Consider the following 23,887-nt stretch of genomic DNA (forward strand, 5'->3'; position numbering starts at 1 on the left):
GTAGATTTTACATTCCAGATATTTTTTATTGAATTCAAATTCCACCATCTACTTGGCAGGATTCGAACCCAGGTCCCCAGAATATTAGCTCAGTTTCTGGATTAATAGTCCAGTGATAATACCACTAGGTCATCGCCTCCACTAATTATTATGCCAATCATATCCTTTTTTTTAATCGTTCATGGGATGTGGGCGTTGCTGGCTAGGCCAGCATTTATTGCCCATCCTTAATTGCCCCGGAGAAGGGAACGATGAGCCACCTTCTTAAGTGGCTCTGGTTGTTCCTGTTGATCACCAAGATATGAGATTTCTTGGGATTCTTCTACTGTCATCAAACCATCAAGCTCTCCTTCAACACCTCACAATTGTGAACTTCCAAGCTCAAGAATGGGCCATGTGCATTCTTGCTTAGTTATTTGAAATCTGAGAATAATTTTTAACAAAGAGGAGCAATGTTTGGTAGAGTGGCATGAGGTACACACAGATATTAGATCCCTGCTTGTGAGGTTATTAGTGTCTGGGTATATAATTTTATTAGGAAAGGCTTTAGAAACTAACAATTTCCAGGCTATAGGGGTAAGATGTACTTTCAAGCTACAAATTGTGGCGATGGTTTGATTAAAGCTCCAAGCTATTTGCCTCATTAATTGTTAACAGCTGCTTCTCTCTCTTTATCGCTTTCTCCTTCCCTCTCCTCTCTCATGCACACACTCCTCTCCTCCCTCCCTCCCTCTCACTCTGAGGGAATATTTTTGTTTCCAATCAATAAAAAAAGATTGCCACTCAGAAGAGACCAAGTACTTCAGAACGTTAATGATCTGGGAATATTCTGATTGGACCTGGAGGATCACAAGGCTTTGTTTTGAAGAAGCGACTGTGGACTCGAGAAATATTTTCCACTCTCACTTTTCCTTTACTGCGTTGCAGTACATGAGTAATTCAGAACCTGACTTTCAGCTCAATGGCCTCAAGCTCCAATCACAGATAGAGCATCATTCATTTCAGTAAAATAGATGAGCATTCGGCGTAGCACTTTCTGAAACTTTATGAAACAGGATTAGACACGGTTATCAACACTCCCTACAGACCCATTGGAATAAAGAATCAGCTTCTGAGTTACAGATCATAGAATCATAGAATACATGCAGAATGAGGCCATTCAGCCCATCAAGTTGGCACTGACAACTCTCCCACCCCAGACTCTATCTGCACAATCCCACACATTTACCCAACTAATCCCTCAAAGCTATACATGCCAGGACATTATGCGCAATTTTACATTGCCAATCAACCTAACCCGCACATCTTTGGACTGAGCACCCAGAGGAAATCCAAGCAGACATGGGGAGAACATACAAACTCCACACAGACAGTCACCCAAGGTTAGAATTGAACCAAGGTCCCTGACGCTGGGAGTCAGCAATGCTGTGCAAGTGTGCCTTTCAAAGCTTGTTCAAAAAGGTAGGTTTTAAGGTGTGTGTTAAAAGAATAAAGACAGGAAGAGAGATGGTGAATACAGGGAATGATATTTTAGAGCTCAGGACACTCAAAGGCCAATGGTGAATTTGTGACCTCTCAATAGGCCAGGATAAGCAGTGTCCACTGATGACAGGACTTGGGATGAAAGCAATGAACAGAAAATCATAGGAGACACGAATCAGCCTGGATTCCAGATATCCCATCAATGTCAAGGATGAGAATAAACCTATGATGACATGAGCAAGTTCAATTAAACATTTCCTTTTGTGCCCTGTAGGGTGGGATTTTCCGGCTGCGCTCACCCAAAACCGAAAAATCCTGCCGAGGTCAATCGGATTTTGCATGGTCCACCCCCTTGTCCACTACAATATCCATGGTGGGCGAGAGGAAAAGATTCCTCCAGTAGTGTCATTTGTTTCCTAATGTTCCTTTGAAGTACTTCAGGCACATTAAAGCTGCTATGTAAAGTTATTATTAGTTATCCAGTTAACTCTCACATTAGGAGAGAATTAAGATTACAGTGACAATTTCTCAGTCTCACAAACATAGATCTGAATTATGGCCTGAGATTGAAGGTGATATTTCAGCCTCATCTTTGCCAGATTTAGAATGAAGGCTGCAGCGAATGGAAATGTCGATAGTCCAACTTTCCCATTCTTTATTGAGAGAAAAGGATAGATGATTTATTGAAATTCAAAACAAAATGAACAGAGAAACATAAAGGGAATATTTGTTGAACACTTACTAACCTTTCTCTTTTTCACACAAGCCTTCCCAAATTAGGGACCATTTCACTAGCAAACATGAAATTATGCAGAGACAGCAGAGGTCAGTAGGATCACCCATCCATGTTTGCTGGCATGGCTTCATTCCAAGTGTTAGTGTTGCATTGGGTCACTATTAATCTGATATAATCAGATTAACTGAGGACAACTCTGCTGCAACCTCCAATCTTAAGCAAGGTCCCTTTTGAAGCTTAACTGTTGATTTTCAGTGCCTGGTCTATTTTGTCTCAGAGATGGATGAAATTACCTGATTTGTCTGGTTTTCCGCTGACAGATAGTGTCAGTCTTTACGAAATTTTGCCTTTCCGCTTTGGTTCTCAAGAAAGATAATGACTTAGTTCCTTCTCAACATGTCTATACAATAATACTATTGAGACTGGAGTGTATTGTATAGGAATTACCATATACAAAAGTAATATTTAGTAAAATATACAGCTGATAAAATGTCCAATAGCTGTCTTTATTTAATAATTAAATGTACTTTTCTATATTTCTGATGACTTTTTAATATTTCCAATGTTTGGAGCCAGTCAGTATTTGTGAAATTTCATGACGATGTTTCAAGTGTGCGTGGAAGACAACACGTGCAAAGTCACAGTAACTTGTTCTATTCTTCCTGTATTGACCTTGTTAGTTCCCAGAAGAGAGATGATCCTAAGCAGGCAAACTATGAATCTCCCCAGAGAGTTTGCTACTGAGAAGCTGTAGTAGAGAGTTGGCACGACTGACCTGAGTTGTTCTAAGATCTCTGTGAGATTCATATGGGAATTGTAGGACAACTGACGCAATTGGGACAGAACACAAACAACAGCTTGATAAATCCACTTGAAAAAAATTGATTGGTGGGTAAATTGAATGCAGTGGTACTATCTGCATGAAAGAGTATTTAGGGTGCTTTGACATTTATCTGCATTGACAAATAATATATTACCCTTGTGCTAATGTTGATAATGTAGCCTTTGCATCGTATTTGATTCTACATTTTGGTGTTGTATGCAACATAACAAACAATTGTCATTAATAATAAGTCAATACCGGGTTAATATCATCCAGGATTGACACACCGGTATTATCACAGTACTTTACCGATACTGAATCAACCTTCAGTTGATTAATATTCATTTGATTAATAAGGCTCCCAGAATAGAGATCATTAGTGCATTTCAGCTTCATGACAGCTGATTCACATTGAGGTAACGTCTTCCATGACCTCAGACATCTCAAATCAGATAACAGCCAATTTCAGTTCAACTTTGGAAGCCATTCTGCACACGACAAGGACCACAAATAATCATTGGGTTATAATGATTTTGGCTGAGAGATAAATATTGTTGGAATACCAGTGAAAATTTCCCAACTTGTTTTTAATACAATGTCCACCTGGGCAGACAAGGTTTCATTTTAATATCAAATCCGAGGGAGAGCTCCTTCAACAGTGCAGCACTCCCTTAGGATTGCACTGGAGATTCCTCGTGTTTGCCTGAGTTTCCTCCGGGTGCTCTGGTTTCCTCCCACAGTCCAAAAATGTGCAGGTTAGGTTATTGGCCATGCTAAAATTGCCCTTTAGTGTCCTGAGATGCGTAGGTAAGAGGGATTAGTGGGTAAAATATGTTGTGATATGGGGGGTAGGGCCTGGGTGGGATTGCAGTCAGTGCAGACTCGATGGGCTGAAGAGCCTCTTTCTGCACTGTAGGGTTCTATGATTCTATGTTGAATAGCATCACTGTGCATCAAATGTTTCCCAGTGAATTTGCTTGAAAAGTCACATCTATGGTGGCATGGTGGTGCAGTGGTTAGCACTGCTGCCTCACAGTTCCAGGGACCCGGGTTCAATTCCTGGCTTGGGTCACTGTCTGTGTGGTGTCTGCACATTCTCCCCATGTTTGCTTGAATTTCCTCTGGGTGCTCTGGTTTCCTCCCACAGTCCAAAGATGTGTGTATTAGACATGCAAAATTGCCCCTTAGAGTCCCAAAATGTGTAGGTCAGATAGATTAGACATACAAAATGTTACAGAAAGAGTTACAGGGACAGGATGGAAGGGAGAGCCTGGGTAAAATATTCTGCCAGAGTGTCGGTGAAGACTCAATGGGCAGAATGGCTTCCTCCACTGTAGGAATTCTATGATCTTGCCCATTATCTTCTCAAGGGGCTCAATGTCAAATTTAATTCCCTAACACTCAAGTAAAGCACCTTGGGATGCTTTATTAAGTTAAAGATGCTATATAAATGGAAGTTGTCATAGTAATTGTTACCTTCTTACTAAACTGCTCGAGGTATTATAGAATGTAATGAGCAGTAATGGGATATTGATTCCTTACCTGTAAATATCCGACCGTCTACCCTCCTGATAAGGTGTGCAGTTAGTTCACCTGAGGTTGTTCTTTATATTTTACCTTAAGTTTATTCATTCAAAGTTTATTTATTAGTCACAAGTAGGCTTACATTTACACTGCAATGAAGTTACTGTGAAAATCCCCTGGTTGCCACATTCTGACGCCTGTTTGGGTACACTAAGGGAGAATTTAGCATGGCCAATGCACCTAACCTGCACATCTTTGGACTGCGGGAAGAAACAGGAGCACCTGAAGGAAACCCAGGCAGACAGGGGGAAAATGTGCAGACTCCGCACAGACTGTGACCAAAGCTGGGAATCGAACCCGGGTCCCTGGCACCGTAAAGCAACAGTGCTAACCTCTGTGCCACCGTGCAGCAGATTCATCTTGCAGCCAGTCAGGTATGATTTACAGTACTCGGAAGGTATGAAAATTGTGACACATTTATCTATAATGTAAGAATGGGCAATGAAACAGAGTTTATTGATTTATGAAAAGCAAAGGAAGTTGGTGGGGCAAATATAATTCATTTGTTTTCACCGTGCTGACTTGCAAGCTTGATCCACCAGCACTGGATAAATCATTAGCAGGGCAACATCATTTTTCCATTTTATAAGCCAATATAAGTAGCAAATGTCCTCAGCTATTGTGGAGCAGATACAGAATCTGCAGGATTAGGTTGCTCGCTTGATACTTTGCAACAGTAGTTGTGAAATGAGATACCAGCGGTCTATATTACTTGCTGCAAAAGAATCAAATGCTACATCCATACTCCAAAGGAAATAACGGTTGAGTAACTGCAGAATCCTATTTTCCTAATGTGGAAACTTCAGTCAACGATAGCACAGCCCAAAGCTCCAACGAGCACCCAGTTTACTGGCAGAGTTTCCTCAGAGGGACAAATGGTTTCCATACAATTATAAAGGTTATCAGAAACCTTCCAACAATGCAAATTCAGATGGTTCTGTTACTGTTAATACTGAAGTAAAATGTCCCAACTTGTTTTATTTTATGTGATTCTATTACCCAAATTATGTATTTTACTACATAATCCGGCAGTTTAGAGTTTATTAATTAGTGTCACAAGTGGACTTACATTAATTCTGCAATGAAGTTACTGTGAAAATCCTCGAGTCACCACATGCCGGTGCCTGTTCGGGTACACTGAGGGAGAATTTAGCATGGCCCACACCTAACCAGCACGTCTTTCAGACTGGGGAAAGCACCTGGAGGAAACCCGCATAGACAGAGGGAGAATATGCGGACTCTGCACAGACAGGGACCCAAGACAGGAATCGAACTCAGATCCCTGGCTCTGTGAGGCAGCAGTGCTAAGCATTGTGCCACTGTTCCACCCTGTTTGCCAGCTGATTTTCTTGAGTGTTTTTTATGATACGCTTGCTAGTCTTACCAAATTCTTGCAGTTTGTAAGTTTGCGACTTACATCCAAAACAAAAATTCACAGATAAGGAGACATTTCTTAAAAAAAAACATCAAAAAATAAGAAGAGTGCACTGGAAGCTGCTGAGAGCCAGTGGATTGTTCAATATTAGATATATTGACAGACTAAAGCCTGGAAGCAAATCATGAAGGCAGATTCTGGTGAGGTTGATGTTGGTATTTGCTGCAAATACACCACAGGGTGGAATGTTGGTGATTATGATCTCCAGATTATTATTTGTTGCAGACTTTGAAATAGGGCAGTAGTTATGATATAGCTATGGAAGCCTGTTGCGATATATAATATGGGTGATACAGCACAATGGCACAGTGGTTAGTACTGCTGCCTCACAACGCCAGGGACCCTGGGTTTGATTCCAGCCTCTGGTCATTGTCTGTGTGGAGCTTGGACATTTTCCCCGAGTCTCTATGGGTTTTGTCCAATTTCCTGCCATAATCCAAAAATGTGTGGGTTAGGTAGACTGGCCATGGTAAATTTTCCCGTAGTGTCAGAGGGACAAAAAGGGTAAACACATGAGGTTATATGGATAGGGCCTGGATGGGATTGTTGTCAATGCAGGCTCAATTGGCCGAATGGCCTCCTTCTGCAGTGTCAGGATTCTATGATTAACTTGACTTTGGGCATAAAGTGGACAGTGTCAATCCAGCTACATTTTATACATCATCCTTGAAATTCTCATTTCTGTTGAACAGCGAATTACGTTGGTGGAGTTTTGTTCAAATACAGACCACATTGTAAGTCAGATGATAAAGCTGCATTTTTCAAACTGTTCATGCAAATAAATCCCAAACCTTCACAACTTTAATAACCTGGGCAGCCACGATGTCTTCATTGCTTTATTTAAATGTATTTTTGCACTGTTAAAAAGAGCTTTTGAATGCTTAATGATCTTGTATATCTACAATACTGGTTTCCTGCTGCATTTTGGAGGATGTTGCTATGGCTCTGGAGACACCTGCTAAGCTTTCCATTTTAGTGGCCTGATGATTCAAAGGTGATTTATATAACATGCACACTTTCGTCACAATTGACAGAGATAGCCAATGGAGTAAAGCAATCTTCACAGGGAAATAAAGTATCAGCAATGAACTAAAGATGCAATACCCAGCCAATAATACCAACATTGTCACTTTATCACACTTCAATTTAAAGCTAGTTTTATATTTTTTAACTTAATTCAGAATCTTTGAACTTGTCAGCTACCAACAGGCTCCCAGTTTTATGTAGTTAACCCTCCATGCTGCAGAGCTGCTACAGAGACACATTGAACCTGAGCATGAATTTATCATAGATTATCATAGAAACCCTACAGTGCAGAAGGAGGCCATTCAGCCCATCAAGTCTGCACCAATAACAATCCCAGCCCAGGTCCTATCCCCACAACCCCACGCATTTACCTCTCTAATCCCTGTAACCTTCACATCCCGGGACACCATCAAGAGTTAGTAATTTGTCCACTTCCTTGCACTTTGACCTGAGTATCCTAATAAGTTGAGAGCCTTGCATGTCCAGTAGCTTAGTGGCAGGGTCATTGGCTGGAATTTTCCGGCTGTACTCACCCCAAGATCGGAAAATCCTGCCTGAGGTCAACGGATCTTTGCACGTTCTGTGTCCCACCCGCTATGATTCCCATAGAGAGCAGAATGGTAAAGTTCCCCCGGTTGATTCCTGAGCTTATGGACACAGGAGCGGTGTGCAGGTTCAGTATCTATTTAAAGAACCTTAAAGCAGTTATAAAACTTCAGAACATAGGAACGGGGGAAGCCATTCAACTCCTCCAGCCGATTCCACCATTCAGTGAGGTACTGACTGATCTGCAGCCTAACTTCATAAACCCACCATTGTCTCATATCCCTTGAAACCTTTGTTTAACAAACATCTGTCAATCCCAGTTTTAAATTTAACAATTGATCTAGCATGATTTACCTTTCACAGAAGGATGTTCCAAAAATTCCACCATCCTTTTAGTGAAGAAGTGTTTCCTAATTTCACTTCTGAAAGGTTAGGCTCTAATTTTTAGACTATGTCCCAGATCTGGACACTCCAAACTATAGAACAACTTTCTTTGTACCTATCTCTTCCTTTTAGTATCTTGAAAAAGACAATCAAACCATCCTTTAACCTTCTAAATTCTATGGATTACAATCCGAGTTGTGTAATTCATCCTCATAATCTGACCCTTATGGCAGGTATCATTCCAGTCATTGTACTCTCCAAAGCCAATAAATCCTTCCTATAGATGTGGTGCTCACACTGCAGAGCTTTGGATATCTTTGTTTTCTAGTTCTCTAGATATATGGGTGCGTGGAATCGGCTGCCAGCCGTGGTGGTGGAGGCAGATATGGTAAGGTCTTTTAAGAGACTTCTGGTTGAGTACATGGGACTTAGTAGGATTGATGGTTATAGGTAAGCCTAGTAGGCAGAGATATGTTCAGCGCAACTTGTGGGCCGAAGGGCCTGTTTGTGCAGTAGTTTTTCTAATTTCTATATAAATGGCAGCATCCAGTTATTCTTTTAGCTATTTTCTATACCTCTTTATGAAGCTCTAATGATTTATGTACCATTGGACCTCTACTGCTTCTGGTTTTTCACCATTTAGAAAGTAGTTTGTTCTATCCTATTTAAGTCTAAATTGGGTGACCCCACTTTTCCTACATTGAAATTTATTTTCCATAGTTTTTCTCATTTACTCTATCTATCATTGATAGGATGCAGATCTGAGCAGAAAAGTGGCAGATGGTGTTTAACTCTGATAAGCGCGAGGTGATTGATTTTGGTAGGACAAACTTGAATATGGATTACAGGGTCAACGACAGGGTTTTGAGGAATGTGGAGGAACAGAGAGATCTTGGGGTTCATATCCACAGATCCCTGAAGGTTGCCACTTAAGTGGATAGAACCGTGAAGAAGACTTATAGTGTGCTAGTGTTCATTTACAGGGGGTTTGAGTTTAAGAGCCGTGGGGGTTATGCTGCAACTATACAGGACCTTGGTGAGACCACATTTGGAATATTGTGTGCAGTTCTGGTCACCTCACTATAAGAAGGATGTGGAAGCATTGGAGAGAGTGCAGAGGAGATTTACCAGGATGCTGAATGGTTTGGAGGGTAGGTCTTACGAGGAAAGATTGAGGGAGCTGGGGCTTTTCTCTTTAGAGCGGAGGAGGATGAGAGGCGACTTAAAAGAGGTTTATAAGATGATGAGGGGGATAGAGTGGACACATAGAGACTATTTCCTCGGATGGATGTAACTGCTACTAGGGGGCATACTATAAGGTTCATGGTGGGAGATATAGGAGGGATGTCTGAGGTAGATTCTTTACTCAGAGAGTGGTTGGGGTGTGGATTGCACTGCCTGCTGTGATTGTGGAGTCAGACACATTAGGAACTTTCAAGCAGTTATTGGATAGGCACATGGAGCACACCAGAATGACATGGAGTGGAATAGTTTGATCTTGGGTTTGGACAGGCCAAAGGGCCTGTGCTATACTGTAGTGTTCTATGTTTCTATGTTTCTGTCACAACCTCTTTGCAATGTTATGTTTCCACTTATACTGCTCATGATGGCTGGTTATAGCTCAGAAGGCATGATTTTCCCTTCCCGATGGATTTAATTTGTTCTGGCAATGTGCTGATTAGTCTATTAGGATTAAACATCATTTGTGCATTATGACCTTTTCATTTTCAGTGAGTTGACTGTCAAAGTCGTGCTCCAATGGATTTTACATGAAAACATTGACCAGTGCACTGCCAAACCATGTTAAATGCTGCCTCCCCACAGTGAGAGCAGAAATGACAGCGTTATTCTGGTGAAAAGTCTGCCAAGTTATTGCTTTCCCATTAGTGCACAATGTTCTCTAATGTTGTGCTTGTAATGATGCCAACAGAAGATCATTCTATTCAGTCAGGCTTAAGCTTCAAAGAAGCCATCATGCATTTCAAATACGTTAACAAGCCAGTTAAGCACTTAAGGAGTTGCCCTAAAGTAGAAATAAAATGGTCTTAAAATCAAATAGCGTGGCCCTTGTAACAGGGTATGCAAAGATAAACCTTTGGTTGCATAAATGTTCAAAAAATGAGCAGTCTTAGCAAGAAATCAGCTGGTGCATATCAAAGTGAAATCTCTATAACAACTGTGTTCAACTCACTTGTCAAGTACAATGGGTTTGATAGATGCATCTGACATGGAACACGCCAGCTGTTATATATGTTCATTACTCTGTTGTGACCATAGGAGTTTATTAAGTGACATGGGAATATAGGGACTGCTAAATGAAGAACCAACATCTATGTAACATCTTGGCAGTCGCATGACTCAATAATAATGGTCCCTGAAGATAGGTCACGTACCTGAAACTCTGTTTCTTTCTCTACAGATGCTGGCAGTGATGCCGAGTGCTCCCAGCACTCTGTGTTCTTCTAACAATGATGTCATGGTTGACAATGTAGCAATCCATCTGATCTGGTCCCCACACATATTCTACATTCACCGTGTTTCGTGTCTCAAAGTAACTTTACCAATGTTCAAATACCTTTATTTCTTCTTCTCAAATGTCTTGAATGTTTTTTAGACTCAAGGAGGGGTGTATTGTTGAGGTGTCTTTTCCTGTTTATCCATAATTATTACATCAATGGAAGAGGCTCAGTAAACCTGGAAAAAAACAGCACAAATCACTATTCATCCCATTTTTCTGAGATTTTCCCAGCGCGTTTCGCATTTACCCCAGTGTTCACCACAGTGTTCATCAGCTAGCTAACTCCATTTTCAAATGTTGCAGAGACTTATGGGAGACTTTGGTTCTTAATCTCGAATAATTACCCCTTCAAATTTGGACAATTCAGGGCTATTTGTCCACATTTCTTCACCAATATGTCCTCTTGCAATTTCTTACACCCGGGTCTTTGGAAATGGCTCTCTTGTTGTTGGATGTAGCCTAACTGAGAACAGCATGTCTGCTTGTATCAGTTATTAAAGCTGTATAAAATTTACAAGAACATAACTTTAAGTGTTCTACGTGGCCCTTCACGTCCAACGTCCCCCCCCCCGGATTTTTGGTGAGTGGTGGGGGATGGGGGGGCTCACATAAAATATGGCAACTGGGCAACTCATCACCTTCTAACCCAGTCCCCCATAATATAGGGAGGGTGGGTGAGGTGTCCACTAGCCTGCCCACCTTAGGCTTATGATGCCCAATAATGACCAGTTAATGGTCACTTAAAAACCTCAATCTATTTCCATAGCGTGTGGGGCACTTCCCTGCAATCCTTCCCTGCAAATATAAATGATCTTTATAAAACATCTGTTTGTTTGAAATAAATGGACTGAGTGTGAACAACTTATTTGCAATTCATTTTCTCTTCCAACACCTAGTGGTGCACTAAGGCGCATTTTCTGCTTCTATTGGTATAAAATTTGACTGGCGCCACTCCACATCAAGTTGACCAGGAATCATACCACCAGCCATTGGCACGTTGGAAGGATTTGCAGGTTGACACCCTCAATCTGTTTGGTCACCTTATGAACATAACTTCTTTGGTCATCAAGGTCTGGGCTGGGACTCGAACCCACAGCTTCTGGCTCAGAGGCAGAGGCACTCCCCAGTGCGCCACAAGAACAAGTTCATGACTGTGATTTTACTGGCTCGCCAGTCAATGGGCAGAGCGAGCCAGTAAAATCACGCGAGAGCGCTGGATTTCCGGTGCCGCCAGCCTCCTTTTGGGAATGGGTGAGAGGCTGAATAATTTATTTAAATGAAGATTTGCATCAGTTTAGTGAACTCGACGCTCAATTATCTGGGTTCACTTTTGTAGAGTCATAGAATCCCTATAGTACAGAAAGAGGCCATTTGGCCCATTGAGTCTGCAGCAACCATGATCCCCACCCAGACCTTACCCCCATATCCCTCAATATTTTACCCACTAATGTCTCTAACCTACACATCTCAGGACACTAAGGGGCAATTTAAGCATGGCCAATGAACTTAGCCCGCACATCTTTGGACTGTGGGAGGAAACCGGAGCACATGGAGGAAACCCATGCAGACACAAGGAGAATGTGCAAACTCCACACAGACAGTGACCCAAGCCGGGAGTCGAATCCAGGTCCCTGGAGCTGTGAAGCAGCAGTGCTAACCACTGTGCTACCATGCTGCTTTTTGGCCTCACTAGGAGAGGTTCTGGCCAGCAAGGAAAACACCTGTTCCTCATGAACGGGCAACATTCATATTGGCCTTACCAGTGGAACCAGAGGCCATTGAGCCTGGGAGGCTGAGGGCAAGTGGTGGGGTGCCCCTTGGGCAGTGCCAGAATGGCAGTGCCACTCTGACACCTCGGCAATGCCAGCCTAGCACCTGGGCAATGCCCAGTGGACTGTGCTGGAACAGTGCCCGTGTGGGGTCAGGCCTTAAGGGAGCAGGACTTGGGGGGTAGCCCAATTAAGGAGGGGAGGCTGTTGCAACTCTGCAGATGCATTTGGATTGGAAAGGACGGGGACACGATTGGTCTGGGTTGGGGGGGGGGGGGGGCGCATGGCAGGGGCTGCATTTCATGCGTTGTGGGGTATGCATTTGGCCATGGGCCTCTGTGATTGCAGGGGGTTGGGGGGGGTGAAACGGTATTTGTTCAGGCTGCCTGCAGCAGCAGAGGCCTGATAGCTCTCTCTCTTTGTCAGACCCCCTGCCATTGCAACTGCGCATGTCCTGCATCAGAGGTTTGAACATGTGCACTATTTCCCTCCAGAGGCTGGCTAGCAAATTAAGTCCAGTCCACTGCCTACAACACTGCCTAGAAATGGTCTACACCATTTTTTCAATGACTTAGATTGGGCCTGAAAACTCACCCAAAAATTGGAACAGGAACTCTCCCATTTTAACGCTAGCTGGAATCATTCTCATAAAATCCTGGCCAGTAAGTTGGTTGGTAAGTCCTGTTTGAGTGACGTTATATCAATACCTTGCCTATTGCACAATATTTTGCATGTTACAATTTCTGCAACAATAAACATATAATAAAATAACTTTGCCCTTGCTCCCTGCAAAGCAAATGAATGCCACAAAACTGCTCAAGAGGCTGCTTTTGTTCTTTATTCCATTGAAGTGTTTGGCTTGTAAAGGTCATCAGCCTGTCTGAGCTTTTTAAAATGTAGCTGGTGTGAACTTGAAATGGTGCGAGGTGCCATATTAGTTTCAATGATACTGGGCATCAGTTGAGAGCCTGAATAATAGTGATAATGTTTCATATTGACTAACTATAGAAACCTATATAGGCTGTTGGCAAAGCACCAATGAAGCATTACCTTTAGACTGACGCATCCAAGTATTTCAGGAAAGTCAAGTCTGATGTGGAACATCATACTGCGCAACATCGATTTGGGAGCATGGACACCTAGGCTTCAGTTCTGGGTATGTAATTATGTTTGAAAGGATAAGCATTCATTAGCTAAGGAAGACTAGGACTTATGCTATTTGGGATACATATCAGAAAATGCTGGAATCACATAACAGGCCAGTCAGTGTATGAGTATCGATCAGATCGGTAATATTAACTGATTTCATTATCCTTTTTTTTATTTACTCATGGGACATGGATATCACTGGCTGGCAAGCATTTATTGCCATCCCTAGTTGCCTGAGGCAATTGAGAGTCAAACACACTGCTGTAGCTCTGGAGTCACATGAAGGGCAAACCAAATCAGAGTGGCAGATTTCCTTCTGACAGATTTTGTTTGTTGAATTCAAATTCCAGCATCTGCTGTAGCGGGATTTGAACCTGGTTCCCCAGGACATTAGCTGAGTTCCTGGATTAATAGTCTAGCAATAAGACCACTAGGCCATCACCTCCCCTAAGTAAGGATTGGTGCCTATCCCAAGGTGAAATACTCTCACTTTCTGAATAACTCTGCTTCACTGTGCCAGTTTGGCTCAGTTGGTAGCATTCTTGCCTCTGAGGCTGTTGGGATTGAGCCCAACTTCAGGACTACAGCACAGCATTTTGGCTGGTGCTTCATTGCTGAGGAAGTTCTGTGCTGTCATTGGAGGTTGTCTTTTGGATGATATTAGAAACGGACTGTGCTGCCAGGTCCAGCGATGCTGGTGGGTGTTGAAGATCCCATGACATTATCGCAGCCAACATTGTTTCTTGAACCAGGGCCAGTTCATCTCAGTCATCCCCTTGTCATTTGTGTGATCGAGCTGTGTGAAAAGTGACTGACCGGCTGCCAATGCTTACATAGACAAAAGTGGGACAGGTTTCCTTGAACATTGGAAGAGCACAGTCAGAACATACACATGTATAGCTGAAGGCAAAATGCTGCAGGTGCTAGAATCTGAAACAAAAGCAGAAAATGTTGGAGAAACTCAGCAGGTCTGACAGCATAGAACCTAGAACCTAGAACAGTACAGCACAGGAACAGACCCTTCAGCTCCACGATGTTGTGCCGAACATGACACCAAATTAAACTAATCCTTTCTGCCTACCCTTTGTTTATTTCTCTCTATTCTTTGTGTATTCATGAGCTTATCTAAAAGCCCCTTAAATATATCTGCTTGCACCATTATCCCGGACAGCACGTTCCAGATACCTCTCTGTGGAAAAAAACTTGCCCCTCGCATCTCCTTTTGATCTCTCCCCCACTCAGCTCAAGCACACTTCTGTGGAGAGAGGATAGAGCCAACGTTTTGAGTCAGGATGCCCCTTTGTCAGAGCTACACATGTATAGGCCTTTGCCCAGTTTTCCTTTTACTTAAATAAATGGAAGAAAATATGTTTTGTTCTTTGCAGGCATGTACGTCAGTCTGGCTTACTGTTCGTCCATCACTCTCTGCATCCAGGCTGCACCCAAGCATAAATGCAAGGAAATCTAAAATTCTCTGAACAAATTCTATTGCATGCGAAACACTTGAGAATGCTTTTGAATGAAAGAATGCATGGGATAAATAAAAATCTTTTTTCAAAACGTCAATAAATGTGTTAAGTTGAATTTCAGTTGATCAGAAAAGCAAGAATGAAAAATGAAAATGCAACATTGTCGGATTCAAAAGTGTTCATCCAAATGAAATAACTCGTGGTATAATGAGGGACTGGGCAGAGACAAGCGGATTAAGTAGATAGTCTTCACAGAGGAATGTTTGAGTCTGCAGTGCTCTTGGAAGGAACTTCACCTTTGTCCAACTGTCTCAGACTATTCCCATCTCACCTTCCAATTTTGCAGCGTATTACATTCGCAAAGCAATTCTGAAGATAATCACTTCATCCGAGGAAGAAAATTGGCAAGCTATATCATTTATTTTGGACACTACCGCCACCTCAGGCCCATTTCCCCCTGAAGGGATATCAAAAAAAAACATTTTTATCTGAGGAAACTTACTTCCAAAAGGTGCATCAAAGGGCATTGGTTTCTCTTCACCACTACCCCAGGAGAGCTTTCTGAAAAGTGTCATATTCTTGGATTGCAAGCCCTTTCCTGTCAATAAAATTGAAGGGACCCCTTTAGGATTTGCAAAGTACCATGAAGTATGACTACTTATTCATTTCAGTTTGTTACATAATCAGAGTTCATTCTGCGCTGAAGATTAATTTGCAAAAGGTGCTGAACAGAATTCAGAGTGTTAGAGCCAGTACGAACTGACTAAAAACTGATGTTTTACTTGGACTTACACAATTTGTGTAGGGAGAACGCACAGAAACAAAGTGGATGAGACTCCTTCATCCCAAGATTAAAAAAGAAAACCACAAATATTAAAAGTTGAAAACGATTTGCTGCAAATGCACACCAGTCCCAATCAGCTAATCTGGCAAAAAGCAATGGATCAATGGCCTTGGCATTGGCTTATTTGCAGCAGAACAAGATTCCTGCTTCCGGTGTGTGTGTGTGTGTGTGTGTGTGTGTGTGTGTGTGTGTGTGTGTGTGTGTGTGTGTGTGTGTGTGTGTGTGTGTGTGTGTGTGTGTAGCAAAATTCTCTCCAGTTAACAAGCTAATTAATTAGAATCTTTGGCAGTGATGGGTGTAGGTTTTTAATGACTTCAAAAGATGTGTCCTTAACTCTCAAAATATGAACATCAATTACAAGAATTTGAAAGATTTGCACAAGGGATGATTAATTTAAAAATCTGGAGTTGTATTATAGATGTAGGTGGATCAGTTTAAAATAGAGGTGAAAGAACTATCCACGGTTTCAGATTGGAGAGGCTGTGTATTGTTCCAATGTCTGCCTTTAAACCCGCAGACTATCTCCGCAATTTACAAAAAACCAGATCAACGCAGTTTTAAAATTCGATGTATCAGGACTCCTTTCAGGTTTCACTTGGTGAACTTTGCCACAGGAACCAATCAACAGCTCACCACTGCACTGTTAATGCTTCTGTTTCGAGATGGTGTTACTTGTAATGATATGAGGTGATGGATCATGGTGTGACCCCAGTCAGTATATGAAGGTATTGCAGACGGCCTGTGTCAGCTTAATGCCACGCCCTGAAAAGATACCAAAAGATACCATTATTCCTTGCAGCTCTCTGATACAGCGCAAAGCCGTTGTCATCCACAGACCAAATAATCTCAATCAATTCCTGTGGCATTGTCCTGCTGAAGGCATCTAAAGCAGTCGTAGCCGTTGTGCAGAAGTCACAGTTGGCTTTAGGTATTCTTCCTGGCAACTTCCTGGACTGTCACCATTTCTAGATTGTTTAGTAGTTGATCAGGTAACAGCTTTCAGAAAGTGGACTCCTTCCACTTACCTATCTTCTCAACCATAAACATGGAAAGCAACTGCATTGCTTCAACATGAAATAGAAACAAAGAAGCAAGAGTAGGCCATTCAGCCCTTCGAGCCAACTCTGCCATTCCTTTTGATCATGATTGATCATCAAATTCAATATCTTGATTCCTCTTCCCTCCCATATCCCTTGATCCATTTAGCCCCAAGAGCTATATCTAATTTCTTCTTGAAATCACACATTTTAGCCTCAACTACATTTTGTGGTAATGAATTCCACACATTCACCTGTCTCTGAGTGAGGAAATTTCTCCTCACCTCAATCTTAAAAGGTATACCCCTTATTCTCAAACTACGACCCCTAGTTCTGGACTCCCCCACCATTGGGAACATTCTTTCCGAATCTACGCTGTTAACCCTGTTAGAATTTTATACGTTTTTATCAGACCCCCTCTACTCTTCTAAACTCCAGTGAATATGGTCCTAATTAATTTAGTCTGTCCTCACATGGAAGACCTGCCATCCCAGAATTCGATGATTAGCCAAGATCAAGCTGAATGGCAGAGCAGGCTGGAAGGGCAGAATAGTCTACTCCTGTTTCTAGTTTCTATCCCAGGATCATTGTCATGAATTGACACAGGACCATTTATTTTGCTTTTATATCCAGAATGTATTTCCACTGGCTGATTTTGAATGATTTCCATGGAAAACCTGGATTTCATAAAAGCGGTGTCGATGGTAGTCATGATGTGGGGATGCCGGCATTGGACTGGGGTAAACACAGTAAGAAGCTTTTGCTACCAAATAAACCTGTTGGACTTTAACCTGATGTTGTGAGACTTCTTACTGTGTTTCATAAAAGCATCAGCAATGAAGTTCCCTTATAGCTGCCATTTTGATTGATGACAAGAAAGTTCTATGAAAATAAGAGTTGTGAAGTTTCTTCTGAAGTTCCTTCCTCAAAGATGGGATGGGGTGGGGGTGCGGAGGGGTGGCGGTGGGGGGGGAAGAAGTGGAAGAAATAGAGTCAATCATCTAAACCTGTACCAATCCGGGGTAATATTTTAGTACATCAACTCCAGTGAGTCAATGCTTAATAGGGCATGTCAATAAATGTATTGTGCCATTATAAGGATTCCGAGAAATATTCACTCATCATGTGTCATATAAGACCCTCAGAGGGTTTGACAGGGTAAACAGGAAAGGCTGTTTCCTCTTGTGGGAGAATCTAGAAAGAAGGGTAACTGTTTAAAAATAAGGGAATCACCAATTTAAGGCAGGGATGAGGAGAAATCTTACCCCTCAGAGGGTGTGAGACTTTGGAACTTGCTTCCTTGGGCGGCATGGTGACACAATGGTTAGCTCTGCTGCCTCACAGCGCCAGGGACCCCGGTTCAATGCTCGGGTCACTGCCTTTGCAGAGTCTGCATGTTCTCCCCATGTCTGTGTGGGTTTTATGCGGGTGCTCCGGTTTCCTCCCACAGTCCAAAGATGTGCAGGTTACGTTGATTGGCCACATTTAATTAACCTTAGTGTCAGGGGGATTAGCAGGGTAAATATGAGGGGCCAAAGGAATAGGGCCTGGTGGGATTGTGGTCGATACAGACCTGATGGGCTGAATGGCCTCCTTCTGCACTGTAGGGAATCTGTGTGATTGAGGCAATTTTTGAATATTTTGATTCTAGCTAAGTGGGGGAGTGGGGAGGTTAAAAATTATTGAGGTAGTCTGGAGGTTAAAATCAGATCTTACCGACTGGCAGAGCAGGCTCGAGGGACTGAATGGCCCTGTCTCTGCTTCGAATTTGTATGTTTATGTCGTCTATTTCTCCAGCAATGAACGAGAAACAATTTGCCAAACACCTGTAACATCATGGCTCGTGTTACTGATCACCTGGGCAATCAGTCAAGCAAGACATGATCAACATTAAAGATTTATATAACAGCAAAAGTAATAAAATATCCATCATGTGGCCGTGTGTTATGTAATACGCTGCCATCTTCCTTCATGCTAGGCTCCTATGTTCTTCAGTATTCCTGAATTATAATTCGTCAACCTTTGCAATAAGTTGAATCATTTGAAGATCTCAAGCTTGCCTTTGGCCACTATTACAATAATAGGAATTATTTCCTCATAGAGCCGGGAGAACTAGAATCAAGAATTAGACAGGACATGCATGTTTTTAAATCCCTCTTCCCAGTCTTGTCCACAATCACAACTTTTTCTAAAAATTCATTTTTTATTCATTGGACTTGGGCATTGCTGGCTGGCCAGCATTTATTGCCCATCCCTAGTTGCCTGAGGGCATACCACATTGTTGTTAGTCTGGACTCACATATACACCCCCAGGTAAGGACTGCAGATTTTCCTTCCTAAAGGACATTAGTGAGCCAGATGGGTTTTTCAACAATGGTTTCATGGTCATCAGTAGGTTCTTAATTCCAGATTTTCTTTTTACTGAATTCAAATTCCACCATCTGCCCTGGTGGGATTCGAACCTGGGCCTGTAGAACATTACTTGAGTTTCTGGATTAATTGTCTAGTGATAACACCACTTGGCCATCACCTCCCCTAGCTACAACTCTCTCCTCAAGAAAAAACACTTGTCCCCACAGTTCATGTAAACTACAGCCCATCTCCAACATCCCTTTCCTCTCCTAATTCCTTGAACGTGTTTTAATAAAAGCACCAAGTTCTGGATAAACAGTAAAGGAATCAATGAGCTCGCGGAGAAAGGAAACCGGGCAGGTGGTTCCAAACTTGAAAAAGTTCTTATGGTTATGGTGAGCTGGCAGGTAAGTGGAACTAAGTCCATGAAAAGGTCAGCCATGATCTTATTGAATGGTGAGCAGGCTCAAGAGGCTCCTAGTTCTTGTGTTCTTATAAACTCAGTAGGTCTGGCAGCATCTGTGAAAGCACAAACTTGAGTTAACAATTCTAGTGTAATACAAATCTTCCCCCAGTGAAGAGTCATACTGGACTCAAAACTGTTCTGACCATCTGAGGAGGGATGAGATGATTTCCCTATTCTCCCACAGCAAGTCTACCGTGACAGCAATTTATTTATGAATTTAGACAGGATATGCATTGCAGGAGTTCCACGGTTTACGCTTTTGGATTGTAAAGATTTAGTCAGACAGGTTTTCTCGAGTTAAAAAAAAACAAAATAAATTTATTGAAACTAATTCCCACATTTAAAAAAGAACAGGCTTTCAACCATCATTCATTTGTCACATGCAATCAGCTGGACCCACACACTCTACTTTAGAGAGCAGGACAAGAGAATAGACTTCAGGATCTACTATAATTCATGAAGAAGATAAAGCAAAGGAATATACAATTAGCTGTTCTTTGGCTGGTTTTGATGAGGTAATTCCACATTGCAGCAGTTTTGTTTAGTTATCTTCCTGTAAGGAGCAGATTTCCATGTTTTATCCCCAAAAGATCTCATTTTGCCATAGATTTCTCTTCTCAGGATGATCACTTTACAAATCTCAGCACAATACTTCAATTTTGTGGATTGGCTATGCTAAATTGCCCCTTAGTGTCCAAAGATGTGTAGGTTACGTGGATTGGCCATGCTAAATTTCCTTTAGTTTCCAAAGATGTGTAGGTTAGGTGGATTATTCATTAGTCATGGTAAATGTGCAGGGTTATGGGGTTAGGGCAGGTGAAAGGGGTGTGGGCCTGGTGGAATGCTCTTTTAGAGAATTGGTGCAGACTTAATGGGCCAAATGGCCTCTTTCTATACTGTAGGGATTTTATGTATTGTTTGGAGGAGAGGGGTGGGAATAGGGCAAAAAGCTTCAGCTTATTTCAGTGTAACATTGTCTTGATCTCTCCTCTGCTTTATAAAACAGTGTCTTAAAGTACTCTGCTAGCTGTATATTCCAGAGAAATTCTATTAGTCTATGTCCACTGCAGTTATTGTTTTAGAACAGCAGTTTGATGTCTAATCTCAGAAACATTTGAGAAGTTTCTGCAATGCCATCAGGAGATGAGATTTTTCATTCTCCCCAGGGGGTCTGTTCTTTTCCATCCTATTTGTGGGAAAGCAAGATGTATACTGTAGCTGTCTGAATCTTTATTGTCGAGAAGATTTCAGTCTCCTCCAAATTTAACCAGAAAAAGAAAAATTAGAAATTGTATCTATTAAAAACAAATCCTTGTAATAAACATAGGCTGGGATTTTCCATAGCCCCATCAAGATGGGACGTGCTGAAGCAGATTTGGGTGTGGGCTCTGCCAAAAGCCAGGGTTTCCGGCAGGACTGGACCATCACAGCATTGGGCAGGGCTTGAAAATTCCACCTATTAAATTTGTTAATCTCTCCACAGATGCTGCCCAACCTGGCAAGATTTCTCAGCACTTATTGTTTTTATTTCAGGTCTCCAGCCTCTGCTTTTGTTTTGCTTTTATCCTTGAATGTGCTGTGAGATGCCAAACTCCTCTAATTCTGCCTCGTGAACAAGCCCACCACAAGTGGCCACTCCTTCAACTGCCTAAGTTCTGGAGTTTCTTCCCCAAGCCTCACCTGCTCCCTACTCCACAGTTTCTCTTCAAGGACACTCCTTAAAACCAATCCCTTTGACCAAGCATTGGGTCAGCCGCCCTAATATCTCCTGATGTACCTCGGCTCCACGTTTTATTTTAAAATCCTCCTTTGAAGTAACTTTTTATTGGGCTGAACTTTACTTTCCCATTAGTGGGTTTGCAGGCAGAGGTGGGAGAGCGGGGTAGGGGTGGGGGCGGGGGTGGTGATGTGATGATAAAATGTTTTGGAAGGCCTTCCCTCCGGGGATTCACCCACAGCAACTTTTCCATAAGTCTACGCTGGGCATTGCCAAGGTTACAGACACCTGCACCCCCCCCCCCCCCCCCCCCACCCCAACATCCCCCATGCTTCAATTGAGGCCTTTATTCAGTCAGTAAGGGCTCTTTCTCACACAGCCTCAATTTTGGTACCGGCAGGAGGAATTCAGGGGCAGGGGGAATGTCCAAAAATTAACCCTGTTCAGGCCTTGGGAAAGCAAAAGAGGTACCTCCGTCAGCAGAATCCTTTTAACATCGGGTGCTCCCACTACCAAAAGTCTGATCCCTGCGAGGGCTCTTTATCCACCCTTCTGCAACTCCCGGCCTATCCACAACATCTCAACCCCTCTCTGTCCATTACTCCCCCAGACCTCACTTACCCTCCTCACCCTGAGACCCCCAAAACTTAATTAGTCCCAGGCTCCTTGGTTTTCAGCTTGTGGTGCCAGTCCTATCCACTGGCACTGTAGAGACGAGGGACTTCCTGGCCAATCAGATTAACCAGCAGCTCTTTGATGTGGAAACTGCTCTCAAGTGAGGGGCGGAAGTCCTCCCTCCAGCCAATGAATGTTTATTGGAATCGCTATGAGGTAGCCAGTATGGAAGGGGATGAATACTACTGAATCCTTCACAGCACAGTTACACAGTAGCACTGCTGTTTCATAGCACCAGGGACCCAGGTTCAATTACCAACTTGGGTCACTGTGTGGAGTTTGCACATTCTCCCCATGTCTGCATGGGTTTCGTCCGGGTGCTCCAGCATCCTCTCACATTCTGACAGATATGCTGATTAGATGCATTGACTCGAACAGGCGCTGGACTGGGGCAACTAGGGGAATTTCACAGTAACTTCATTGCAATGTTAATGTAAGCCTACTTGTGACTAATAAATAAATGAATACGTTCTGCTGGAAACTGGTCAGGGGCTGGTGCATTGACAGTGGGTGAAAGTAGGGCTCAGCTTGCAGGAGGTCTAAGCCAGTCAGGACTCACACATGAAGAATTATGATACAGTTTTAGTACTCGAGAGTTGCAAGTAGTAGTTGAATTTTATTCCCAGCAAAAGTCAGTGATTTAACACGAGTGAGTTGGGAGGGAACCAGAGATTAAAGGAAACATGATGTGAGTTTAAATCTGAATACAAATAGTTTTGATTTGGGCCAATTCATTCAGGGTAGTCCTTGTGGTTTAGTGACAGCACGCAAGCTGTTGGCTCAGGTTATTATACTCAAAACAACGGACCTTTCAACTTATACAGAGCTGAGAAAAAGAATAGAAAATAGTTACAAGGAGCAGAAAATGCTGGGAGTGCACAATAGGACAGTCAGCCTCCATGCAGGGAAACAGAGTCAATGCCACAACTGAAAGTCATGCCCTGCCCTTATCTCCAACCTCCAATCTCCCTGTCCCATGACTCCCCACTCAAGTTCCATCCTGCCTTCACTCACTTTTCGTCTGGGTCTGTTAAATTCCTTTGTAGCAAGGGGTTCTCTCAAGAACTACCCCACAGCCAGGCATCAGGGAACACTGATCTTTATTGCAGTGCAGTCACTCCACACTCCAAACGACAACTGCCTCTGAGGGTGGTGCCCAGCCAGCTCACCCTACACCCCTGTCAGATGACCTTTTCCTTAAAGGGGCCACACCCCAACATACATAACAGGGCCCCATGATGATTTTGGGCCTCAGGTGGGTGCACTGCCACCAGCTGCTACCAATTCTGATGGGCCTGGAGGCACGAGGAGGTGCTGGCCTTAGGCTGCTGCTGCTGGAGGCCTCAGTCACAAGGAAGGCCTAATGGTGGCTACTTAGGTACCTGAAGGGCTCCTGAATCCGTCAGTCCCCCTCCCCCACTGAACTGAGGGGGGGGTTGTTCGCTGGTTCTGCAAGCAGTGTGAAACCCCAGCCTGCTTGTTAGAATCCTGGTTATACTCCCTGAATCCCAGCCTCACTCTGATATACCGGGGAGGCACAAGCTTACATGAGAAAAAAATAATCAGAAGCTTCTTTTGAAATTCTTTCCATTGAATCCACCAATCTAATCATCTATATTGTTCAGTTCTAGCCTCTCCCTCTCTCTGTTTCCCCATTTCCCTCTCTCTCTCTTTCCTTCTTTCTCTCTCCCCCTCTCTCTCACTCTCCCCATCTTTCCCCTTCTCTCTCTCCCCCTTTCACTCACTCCTCCCTCTCTCTCTACCCCCCACTCTCTCTTCCATCTCTCTTTCCCTCACCCCCTCCACTCTCTCTCACCCTCTCTCTCTCACCGCGCTCTTTCTTGCCCTCCCAACTCTCTGTCTCTCTCTCTCTCT

This window comes from Carcharhinus amblyrhynchos, chromosome 21, assembly GCF_965287045.1.
Source record: "Carcharhinus amblyrhynchos chromosome 21, sCarAmb.v2.hapA, whole genome shotgun sequence".
Taxonomy (NCBI): Eukaryota; Metazoa; Chordata; class Chondrichthyes; order Carcharhiniformes; family Carcharhinidae; genus Carcharhinus; species Carcharhinus amblyrhynchos.